The sequence below is a fragment of the Stenella coeruleoalba genome (genome assembly GCF_951394435.1).
Source record: "Stenella coeruleoalba genome assembly, chromosome: 7".
NCBI lineage: Eukaryota > Metazoa > Chordata > Mammalia > Artiodactyla > Delphinidae > Stenella > Stenella coeruleoalba.
The window spans coordinates 25881193-25893995 of NC_137153.1; positions in this window are offsets into that span (position 1 = coordinate 25881193).

Consider the following 12803-nt stretch of genomic DNA (forward strand, 5'->3'; position numbering starts at 1 on the left):
GGGTCCTGAGTGATTGGTTGATTGTGTTGTTGTTTACCGGATAGAACACAGAGAAGGAAGTGAGGAATTTTGCTGGTGGTAGAGGAGGAAAAGAGAAAAGCTAATTGTCTGGGGATGTGTTAAGTTTCCTGTGGAATATTCAGAATGAGATTTCTATTAAACTAAATAGGTAACTATCCCAGGAGAAGCTATCTGGGCTAAGTCAAGATCAAAATTTATAACTTATCACCATGTTAGTAATATGAAAATAGAAGAGATAAGCCAGAGAGTGTGTGATGTATTGTGGAAGATACTAAAGGCCAACTTTTAAGAGATCACTAAGGTGAGGGGATGTACCAAGGAAGAGTATCTTGTAATCACATCAAACTTGGAGTGATACTAGAGTTGGAGAGAACGCAGAGCACATGTTCTAGAAGCAAAAAGAAGAGAAAATCTTAAAGAGGGATTACTGTACTGTTAATGCCAAAAACTGACGAGAAGGGAAGTAATAGGAGTGCTACAAGTATCCATTTTATTTGGCCATTAGAAGACCATTGTGATATAATGGGAAGATATATGCTTAATGGAAAACAATAAGCTTTCTTACATAGGTGAAAATTGTAGGGATTGAACTGTATATGATGGTGTCATATTACAAATGAAGTGATCATTACTTAGTTATTTAAACTCTACTTTAGGGGCATCTCATCTCCATGACCTTTGTTACATATACCCATAGCCCTTTTGAACCAAACCACTGAAGCAAGTACTCCTTAATTTTGAGTGAGATTTAGCATCATTTAGTATGTCTTATAATTTTAAAAAAAAGGGGGAAATAATATGAGGTGCCATTTTGTTTTAATTCATGGGAATGACTATAATTTTTAACTAATGTCCAAAGTTGTCAAGAGTAGGGACACGTAGTTTTTCGAGGCAGGAGCCTGCTGTGTCCTCCTTTGCCTGGTAAAGCAATAAAGCTATCCTTTTCTACTTCACCCCCCCCCAAAAAAAAAGTTGTCAAGAGTATAAGAAAAAAAGAATTTTCAAATTTTATTGCTAAAAGCATAATTGGTGTCTAGAAGAGCAATTTGATGGTATCAGATTCAAATATTTTATTCCTAGGAACTTGCTTTATCCTCAGGAAAATTACATATATACATATATGTGCATATCTGACAAATATGTTCAATTAAATTAGATATCACATTATATATTATATATAATATATATGATCTATATTAATCTGTATTTATATGTGTATATATACAGAGATATTTATTGAAACATTTTTGAAATAGAAAAACTGTAGAAATAATCTAAATTAAATGCCTATTCATAAGTTATGGCCTATCTAGTCAAATGTATTCCTCAACCTTTGAAGAATTAGTTTAGCCTTAAGTGATGTAATTTTAAAAAACCTCCAAGATAAGTTTTCTAAAGGAATTGCAATTTAAAAAAAAGCAATTTAAAAGCAATTGCAAAATAGTATGTAGAATAGTTAATTTGTATACATTTTAAGTATATATATATATATATGTATGAATATGAATAAGAGAGTGAATTCTACTTTTAACCTAATAACCTTTCTATGTAGTTTTAATCCTTTAATATGTGTTTGTACTGATTTTTTTTTCAAATACAATGTATGATAGCTTTCTTTTTTATAAAAATTTCAGATCTGGCCTTCTCATGCTAATTTTTCCAATAGTAGGTAAGTTTCAGATATGAGTACCAGACTGTTAGCTATCACCACACCTTTTATCCTTTTATTTTAGGAGTAGTTCAAGATTTTTACTTTTTAAAAAGTTTTCTTTGGGGCTTCCCTGGTGGCGCAGTGGTTGGGGGTCCGCCTGCCGATGAAGGGGACGCGGGTTCGTGCCCCGGTCCAGGAGGATCCCACATGCCACGGAGCGGCTGGGCCCGTGGGCCATGGCTGCTGGGCCTGCGCGTCCAGAGCCTGTGCTCCGCAACGGGAGAGGCCGCAACAGTGAGAGGCCCGTGTACCGCAAAAAAAAGTTTTCTTTAACTTTTTACTCTGTGAGCAGGAATCAGTTATGGTCTGTAGTGCATAAACAAAGTATTAGTCCCAACATTTATTTAATAAATATTGGAGCAACTTATTATGTGCACTGGGTACTGTTGTGAGTCCTAGATATACACCAATACCTAAACAAAGTCCTTGTCCTCATGGTGCTTATAAGAGTGGAAAAGTCAGAAAACAAATGGTTTATTAATAAAGTGCCTGGTAGTGACAAATGGGATGAAAAATTATAAAACAGAGTGAATGGTAAAAAAATGATCAGAGTGGAGAGAAGATTTTAGAAAGTGTGGTTAGGGAATGTACCTCTCAGCCATCTGAGATCTAAATGAAGAGAGAAAGAAAGTCATGGAAGCTCCAGGAGACATGTGATTCAGGTAGAGAGAAAAGTGGAAAAGTCCTGAGGTGAAAGGAAAGCGGGGCTAGGATGGATTCAGCTTAGCAGAGAACAATAGGAGAAGGACTGGGCCAGGTCAGATAGAGCCTTGGAAGCTATGGCTAGGGGTTTGAATTTTATTCTTAGTGTGATTAGAGAATTTTACGAAGGGATAATGTGATCTGGTTAGGCTTTAAAAAGTCATCTTGTTCTGCTAAGCAAAAAGTGAATTGGGGGGCTTCCCTGGTGGCGCAGTGGTTGAGGATCTGCCTTGCCAATGCAGGGGACACGGCTTCGTGCCCTGGTCTGGGAAGATCCCACGTGCTGTGGAGCGGCTGGGCCCGTGAGCCATGGCCACTGAGCCTGCGCGTCCGGAGCCTGTGCTCCGCAACGGGAGAGGCCACAGCAGTGAGAGGCCAGCGTACCGCAAAAAGAAAAAAAAAAAAAAATTGAATTGGGGCAGAAGGCAAAGGAGAGATTGAAACCAGTTAGGAAGCATTGTAATTGTCTGGGGTGAGCAGTGATGACTCCAAGTAGAGTGATGGCTCTACCTCCACGGCACGCTGGCCCTAACTCCATCACGGATCTCATCACTGTAATGAGAGCAACGGTAAGTGTCCATTTATATTTTTTTCTCGTGCCGTTCCTCTCTGTAAACTCAGATACAGACCGAGGGGATCAGCAATGGGATGTAGAGAAGAGGGTAGTTAGGAGAAACATTTTGAAGAAAAAAATGATAGAGATAACACTGCTGTAACGGGAATCATTAACTCGGGACCCGTGGAAATCTATGAGACCTTGTGCAAAATGTATGCATATGGGTATCTTTTATGGAGATGACCCATAGGTTTTTGTCAGATTCTCACAGGAGCCTGAAACTTAAAGAAAACAAAATAGCTGAGCATCATTGAGTAATCGGAAAAGTGGTATTTCCATTTATAGAATCATGTTTCTATATGGTACTGTCAGATATCTGCTATTACTTGGCACCATCTCCAACTTCTTAGACAATTACTGTTATTTTTATTTTATAATGTCTTAGGGTCCTATGATGGTATCTGTATAGAGTTGAGGTAATTCAAAACTATTAATCAAGTGAAACTGAATATGAGAATTTCTCAGTTATTTAGAGGATTAATATTTATACACTGTTCCTCATGGTTTTAAAAAAAGTATTTGCTTAATTTATAAGAAAGACAAAGGGTAAAACAAATATTCTACGCATAGAAAAATATAGGTAGGAAATTATGGAACAGTTTCCCTAATAATGAAGAAATTCAAACTGGAACAGCGTGAGGTTCTACCGTATTTGTTAAATTAGCAAAACTAACCCAGTGATTCTTTTTTTAAGCACTGGCAGGATTAGGGACTAAGGGATGCACCAACACGTTTCTCCTGGCTTTGTAAACTGGCCAGTCCTTCTGGAGAGCAACCTGCTGTGGGTCGGGGATCACAACACTGTTCATAGTGTTTGATCCAATAATTTGTTTGAGCAATCTCACTAATGGGCTTATTAACCAAAGGAATATGTTTATAGCTTGTTATGGCAATATGGTTATTCATCATAGTGAAAATGAAGTAGCAACCTAAATATCTAGCAATAATGAACTAGACAAGGATTCTATATTTAATGGCTACTGGCATGCATATGATGTATAAGCTAGTGGAATTTAAGTGTACAGAACTATTTATATAAAATAATAGTGAGTGAAAAGAGCTAAAACAGATATAGACCAATTGCAACACTTTTGTACACTGCTAATAATCAGAAGACAGTGCAGTGATATAAATAATTGATATTGCGGGGCTTTGTGGTGGGGGGGTGCCTAATTTTTTGTTCTAGAATGTTAAATGTCCAGTCTCATACACTCACACAGAGAGCATCACCTGGTGGAGGGGGTAGAATACAGTATTATGTTTAAGAGGCTCTGGAGCCAGACAACTTAGTTGAAGTCCTGGTTTTCTTAGTTCTATGATCTGGAACAAAAATTTATTTGTTTATTGTCTCTAGGTCGCATTTGCAAACAGAGGATCATAATACTGCCTTCTTTATAAGCTTGTTATAAGCATTAAAAGAGATTACTGCTAAGTGTTTGGCAAATAGCAAGGGCTAAATATGTTTTAACTAGCATTGTTATTGTATACTTTGATCAATCATGTACATATTAATTACTATGTGTCAGGCTCTTTTCTAAGAGCTTTATAAATGGCATAGTTACCTGAGTAGATTGTATTAAGCAGGGACTATATCTTTTTTTTTTGGGCTGTGTTGCGTCTTTGTTGCTGTGCATGGGCTTTCTATAGTTGCGGCGAGAGGGGGCTACTCCTCATTGCAGTGCACGGGCTTCTCATTGCAGTGGCTTCTTTGGTTGTGGAGCACGGGCTCTAGGTGCGTGGGCTTCAGTAGTTGCGGTGCGTGGGTTCAGTGGTTGCAGCGTGCGGGCTCTAGAACGCAGGCTCAGTAATTGTGGCACATGGGCTTAGTTGCTCTGTGGCATGTGGGATCTTCTTGGGCCAGGGCTCGAACCTGTGTACCCTGCATTGGCAGGTGGATTCCTAACCACTACTCTAACAGGGAAGTAACAGGGACTATATCTTATAATTATCTTGTGTCTTCTGTCTATAGTACTTAGCAAGGTAACTTGCACATAATACATAATGAATATCTAGTAGATGAATGCAAATGGGGTTCTCCTTTCCTAAGGATGAACAGTTCTCCACTAATTTTATACTTCTATATGGAGGGTTTTTCCTAAGGAACACTCACCCTATCAGATTGTGTACTGGTTACTGTCCTCTTATTATTTGTTGAAATCCTATCCTTATTTTATCCCAAAGAATGCAAGACCAGCTGGCCTCAGCAGCAGGGAATGTGGTTGGAACATGAGACTCAGAGTCACCAGCCCCAGTCTCAGTGTTGACTGTCCACATAAGCACAGTGTGACCCGGAGCCAATCCCCAATTCCTTTTGTCTCTGAGTCTCCATATGTCATTTGGGAAGATTTCTTGCCATAGTTCTCAAGAATTTAAAAGAAGGCTTCCAGAAATCAACAGTGCAAACAGGAATGCAAACACTTACTCTTTTTCACAAATGATTAAGAGGAAGAAAATTATAGAAGGGCAGGGGAAGAAAAGCTCATGCCAGTGACCTAATTTTTCCCATATAATATTTGTCTTTCTTCATTTGCTGGAAAATCCTCATCAAGGAAAACATTATGAAGACAAACCACAGCAAATCAAATCACTAGGTCTGTACATTTCCATGTAACAAGGCATAAACCAGTGTAAGATAATCAACATAAAAATTTCAGCATGAGATGGGAGAGCGAGCTAATTAATTCATATATATATATATTTCTCTTTCTGTGTTGGGTATTTTCTAATTTTTACCATCAGATGCAGCGTGAGCTCTATGGGCTGGAAACTATACTTTGACCTCCTGAAAACTGAGATCTCTTGTTCTATTTCATGTTACTTTCATTGTCACTAGGGTCACTAATGTGTTGTGGAAAGAAAGGGGACAGCAGAGGGCCCCCTATGATTAGAACATGACTGCTTAAGTGTGAACAGTGCAATGTTTAAGCATATAAACCCAAGAAGAGGCCAATGGCTGGAAGTTCCCTTACCAGGTGCTGGCTGTATCATTCTCTGGTAGTGGGAAAAAGTGTCTTGAAACTCTGGGTGCCCTTTGTCAAAGACTTTCTTTTGTTGCCAGATCAAGATAGCCCTTTCTCATCCCAAATGTTCCAGACAAAATGAATCAGTTGGATAAATGCTGATGCATTTATTTGTTGAAATATTACTCAGACTTTAGGACAGACAGAAAAATATCTCAAACATGGAAAAAATTTTCACAATACAGTATTGAGTAGAAATTCTATAGAAAATGTCATACACAGTATAATCTCTATTATCTATAGGTATACATATACCCTTAGAGAAATTATTGGACAGAAACATATATAGATGTTACCAGTATCTACCTCTGAGTTATGGGATGTTTTGCATTCTTTATATTTGTCATTTTATTGGTATGATCCTACATTACACTTTTAATCAGAAATAAAATTAGAAATATTAAGGTACTTCTGTTTAAAATGTTACAGTTTTCTTTTTAACAGGCAGCAGTTTCAACTAGTGGTAAAGTAAGCATGTGGTCAGGCAAATGAAAAGTTCTGTATTGCAGAGACCTGGAAGGAATTTGCGGCAAAGAAAGTAGTAAAGGATGACACAGGGTCAACATTCGATGAGAACTCATTGTTTTACCTCTAAGACTAGTTTATGATTGTTAGACTTGGAATAGACCTTGGGAATCAACTAGACCTAACTCTCCAATTTACAAATAAGGGAACCAAAGCTCTGGGAAATAAAGTGATTTCCCAAGTTCCAGAAGCAAGGCAGTAGCAGGACTAGGAAGACAATTGAACCTACCTAGACTTTAGACCATGCTTTTTTTTTTTTTTTTTTGCAGTACGTGGGCCTCTCACTGTTGGGGCCTCTCCCGTTGTGGAGCACAGGCTCCGGACACGCAGGTTCAGCAGCCATGGCTCACGGGCCCAGCCGCTCCGCGGCATGTGGGATCTTCCCGGACCGGGGCACAAACCTGTGTCCCCTGCATCGGCAGGCGGACTCTCAACCACTGCGCCACCACGGAAGCCCGAGACCATGCTTTTTTTTGCTCCATAGCCTCCTTAGCTGCCCAGTTCTGGTTCGGTCACCTGTGTACACATTAGGATAAGTCTGGAAGATTCCCTCTGATGCAGGCTAGTTACAGATGGGCTGTTCTATCCCCATGTAGGGGAACTTTAGAAGACCAAATTATTTCGAAGACAGGTGGGGGCTTCTGATGATCTGAAATGAGAATCCAAGACCTGAGCTCTGACCTGGTGTCTGAAGCCCCCTATTTAGTTGCAAAGATGACCTGGGGACAAGCTGGACTTGGAACATCTGGGATTCTCAGGAAAAGTTCTAAGGATTTATTCTAATTTGGATCATTTCCACCTTTCCTTAAGGTGTCATGGCAATGTGCCTGTACCGTCTCAACATCAGTCAGACCATTGCCAGAAAAGGGCCTTATTTCCTTGGTTACTTAGGATGTACTCATTGCGAAGGTGCAGTGAAAGCTTGAGTGACATTTTTTATCAAGAAATACATATTGGGACTTCCCTGGTGGCGCAGTGGTTAAGAATCCACCTGCCAACTCAGGGGACATGGGTTCAAGCCCTGGTCCGGGAAGATTCTACATGCCATGGAGCAACTAAGCCCATGCACCACAACTACTAAGCCTGCGCTTTAGAGCCCACGAGCCATAACTACTGAGCCCGTGTGCCACAACTACTGAAGCCCTGGTGCCCTAGAGCCTGCGTGCTGCAACTCCTGAGCCCGCGTGCTGCAACTACTGAAGTCCACACGCCTAGCGCCCGTGCTCCACAACAAGAGAAGCCACCACAGTGAGAAGCCTGTGCACCGCAACAAAGATTAGCCCCCGCTCACCACAACTAGAGAACGCCTGTGAGCAGCAATGAAGACCCAACACAGCCGAAAATAAATAAATAAAAAGAAAGAAATGCATTTTGAATGAGCACTGATAATGCACTCAGCATCGTGCTAGGCACTGGAAAACCTCAGAAGAACTAGAGGGCATGTTCTTGCTCTCAAGTAGTAAGTACATTGGGCCGAGCTCTGTGTCTTCAGGCAGACAGTGTCTCTGGGCCTGTGTCACATCTTTAAAGCAAAGGTGACATTACTGTAAAGTATGTTGCTAAGGAGCTAAAGGCTAAATTGTAGAGACGAGATTAACACACACGATTTGACAGAGAGAATATGTAAAACAGCATGGATGACATGCTACATTGTCTAACTGGTAAGAGAAAGGTCAGCTAGGATTTACCGAGGTCAGATTAGTCTCCACAGGAAGGCAGATCTTTTTGGTTAGACAGAATCTGGGGCCAATTTGGATTAGAGGAACAATATTGCATGTCCCATGTGTTTCTTGAGCAAGGTGCATAAATTCTCATGGTTAGCAAGACGTAACAGCTCTGAAGCAGTTCATGGTGGATAGTACATTTTGAAGAGCAATTTATTTTAGGGAACTTAGTGTTTGGATATTTCCCCAACAATTAGAGAAATTCAGCCAGAGCAGAGTCAATGTGTTACTGTTTTTCTGATAAGCGCATAGGATGTAATATTATGCGCTATGATGTTACAGGCATTCTTCTAAGTGCTGGTTGTTAATTTTCTCACTAAATCATCACAGGAACTCTATAAATTAGCAAAGTTAACTAAAACTCTATAAGTTGAGGCACAGAAAAGTTAGGTGGTTTCTCCAAAGTCTCACAACTAGTAAATGGCCGAACCATGACCCAAACCCTGCTAATTCAGGTGCTTCTTCTCTGCTTCCTGGTATTTATAGAAAGATATTTATAGAAACCATGGCCTTTGTTCCTATGAGAATTTACCATTGGCCTTTCATATCCCACTAAAGTCGTGGACATTTCCACAGGCTGTCTGATCAATGGTTTGTGGGATGGTAGATTTTCCAATTCTAGTCTATTAATTAAAGTTAATAAGAAGCCATGACTGAGGCTAAGATGCTAAGGGTTAGTGGTGGATTTTAAAACTCGCAGTCCTGCCTGTGGAATTCTGCTCACACAGTCAGGGATGGGTAGGTTTGGGAGCTGAATTTCTAATGGAAGTTTGAATTTCTTTATTCCCATTCTTAAGCAATGAGGCTCTGGGAAAGTACAAGTCTCCTTCCGGGGGGCTTCCAATACCTCAGCCAGTCTTAATGCTTAGAGAGGCAAGAATGTTCATTATCATCATCAATAACAGTAACAAATAGTTACAGAGCATCTCTACTGGGCAAGATGCCAGGTGCTGTGTGGAATACAAAGATGACTAAGATAAAAACCTGTTCTTGAGTAGCTTACAGTCTAGAAGCAGATAACTCTAATTCAAGGAAAAATGTCACAAGTGCCATAAAATATTATATCTCTGCATCTGGCTCTTGGCCAGTCTTGTTTTTTTTGTTTGTTTTGTTTGGAGTTCTTCTTTTTTTTTTTTTTTTAACATTTTCTTTTCTTTTCTTTCTTTTCTCTTCCTTCCTTCCTTCCTTCTTTCCTTCCTTCCTTTCCTTCTTTCTTTCCCTCTCCCTCCCTCCCTCCCTTCCTTCCTTCTTTCTTTTTTAAAAATATTTATTTCTTTATTTGGCTGCGTGGGGTCTTAGTTGCAGCAGGTGGGATCTTCATCGCGGCATGTGGGATCTTTAGTTCCGGCATGGGAGCTTTTCGTTGTGGAAAGTGGGATCTAGTTCCCTGACCAGGGATCAAACCTGGGCCCCCTGCACTGGAAGCCTGGAGTCTTAACCACTAGACCACCAGGGAAGTCCCTATTTTTATTTATTGAATGAAAGATTCTTTAAATTCTATAGTCCTTTACAAGTTTCAAAAATTGCACACAGATGATTATGATCCCATAATAATCCTTTTGTCCCCCCTGCATAGTTGCAATTGGCACTAAAGGAAAGGAGGTGGGGACGCTGACTGGTAAATGTAGCTGAGGCTGTGTGTCCTGAGCAGAGCAGGCTTGAGTCAAACTAGGCAGAGATGGTACCCTCTGATGATCTGGGGAAGATGGCCAGGCTGAAACTTGATAGTTAAGGGAGGATTTTGAAATGACATAATGAGAGGCAGTAAAGAATTAGAAAGGAGAGTCCTCACCAGGGAAGAAAAGCTGAAGGAGTGTTGATAGTAGGTAGAGAGTTCCAGATAGCCAGGCGTGTGGACATGAGGCTTAGGTCCGTACTGAAGAATCAAAGAAAAAGACTGAGGTAGCAGGTGAGAAACCACGCCAGAAGAGTCCCCCATGGGCAAGTCCTACCCACCATGGGCATCCTCCTACCAAGTTCTACATTGTAATGGGACAGCTGCAGGCTCCCCTTGGTGGCCCTAGCCAAAGGAAATCCAGACTGAGTTTGAAGAGACCTGGCTCTAGGGATAAGGAAGCCGGCTTCTCAGGGGCAGATTCTGTATCTTCTTTGGCTTTAAATGTTTCTGAGTCTGCTGCCTCCATAAGCAAGTCTATATTTCCTCAAGATCCCTGAGGGTAAAAGGATGCTGGTTTGCCGGTGGGGAGGTAAAAGGATGCTGGTACCCCATCTCCAGTCTACTTACTTATTGCTGAGTTTGCCACCAGTTCTCTACAACAGGGGTCCCCAACAGCTGGGCCGTGGACCGGTACCGGTCTGCGGCCTGTTAGGAACCGGGCCACAAAGCAGGAGCGGTGGGCGAACGAGCGAAGCTTCATCTGCGGCTCCCCATCGCTCCCCATCACTGGCATTACGGCCTGAACCATCCCCTCCCACCCCACCCCTGGTCCATGGAAAAATTGTCTTCCATGAAACCAGTCCCTGGTGCCAAAAAGGTTGGGGACCGCTGCTCTACAATACATTCAATGAAGTTCCAGCTCATTTTGAGTTTGTTTTTTAAAGCACCTTGTTTCCCTTTATCTGAAACAAGCTCTCTCCTCAGTTTACGAGACACAGCAATTCCCAGGTTTTTAGACACAGATCCCTCTTACAGGGCCCACAGTGCCATGTAGATGATAGCCATAAAGTAGAAATCCCCTGGCCTTCTTTTCAGAAGCCTGTGACAGGAACCAGACCTCTCCAGCCTGAGGCTGGAATGCTGACATATTCTTGATATAAGAGGAAGTCTGAACTGATGGTTAAATATTTGTACAGCAAGAGAAAGAGGAAACAAGGAGAAACAAAAGCACCCTCCATGTCAGAGTCACAGGACCATCTACTCTGGCAGGCCACATCAGCCAAAGCCAAATGTAAGTATAGTTAGGTTACACGTGTGATTTGGTCTTCAGAAAAAAGCTCTCTGTCTGAGGATGCTGTGTTCCAGCCACTTTAATTGGAGTGATAACAGAGCCACTGTCAAAGAGCCTCTAAGTTCCATTTCAGTTCTAGACTGTTCTCAACAGGCTGCTCTGGCTAGAAATCATTAGTCCTGGGGGCTCAGGGTCTACCAGTCTAATTACACACAGACTAAGCTCTTACTTTTACTGGTGACTTTTTATTTCAAAATTTTTCCACTATAATTTGGATAATAAATTAAAAAATCTCCTCTAATTTTTGCCATTTAGCACAACCACTAATATAACTTAGGTGTATTTGTCTTATGTGTATGGAATCTTTAGAGATATATAATGACAACGCACATAAAGTTTAAAACATTAACTGTAGTAAAATATACATAACGTAAAATTTATTACCCTAGCCAATTTTAAGTGACAGTTCAGTAGCATTAAGAATATACACGTTGGGGGCTTCCCTGGTGGCGCAGTGGTTGAGAGTCCGCCTGCCGATGCAACAGTGAGAGGCCCGTGTACCGCAAAAAAAAAAAAAAAAAAAAAAAGAATATACACGTTGTTGAGTAACCAACCAACTTCTGGACGTTTTTCAGCTTACAAAACAAAAACTCACTTCCTTCTCCCTCCAGACCCTGGAAACCACCTTTCTACTTTCAGATTCTATGAATTTGACTACTCTAGTTAGCTCAAATAAGTGAAGTCAATATTTGTCTTCTCGTGACTGGCTTATTAAACTTAGCATAATGTCCTCAGGGTTTATCCATGTAGCATGTGTCAGAACTTCCTTCGTTTTTAAGGCTGAATAATATTCTACTGTATGCAAATATCACATTTTGTTTATTCATCCACCAATGAACATTTGGGTTGCTTCCTCCTTTTGGCAATTGTGCACAATGCCGCTGTGAATTTACATGAAGTTTTATACCCTACTTTTTACTTTCCATTGTAATATCTAGGTATATACATACATAATTTTTTCCAGGTTGATATATAGCCTCCATAATAATCTTTCTTTCTCTGTTTTAACAGCAACATGGTAGTCCTTCAAACCCATATTCTTAAATCTTTTCTACAGTTGGACATTAGAAATGTTTCCAGTTTTTCCCTCACTGCTGATAAAAATTTTGTACCTGTGGTATTCCCCCCATATTTTACTTTATATTCTTAGATTCCTACAAAGTGAAATTACTAGGTTTAAAAGATATGGACATTTTATAACTTGAAAGACAGGAGATTTGGGGGGGAGATAAATAAGGAGTTTGGGATTAACATATACACACTACTATATATAAAACAGGTAAACAACAGGGACCTACTGTATAGCACAATGTTTTGTAATAACCTATAATGAAAAAGAATCCGAAAAATTATATATATATATAAGTACATATATGTATAGCTGAATCACTTTGCTCTTGAAACTAACACAACATTGTAAATTAACTATATGTTAATTAAAAAAAAAAGAACTTCTTCCAAAGGGAAGAAAAAAAGAAAGACAAGAGATAGAAAGCCAAATTGCTTTCTAAAAGA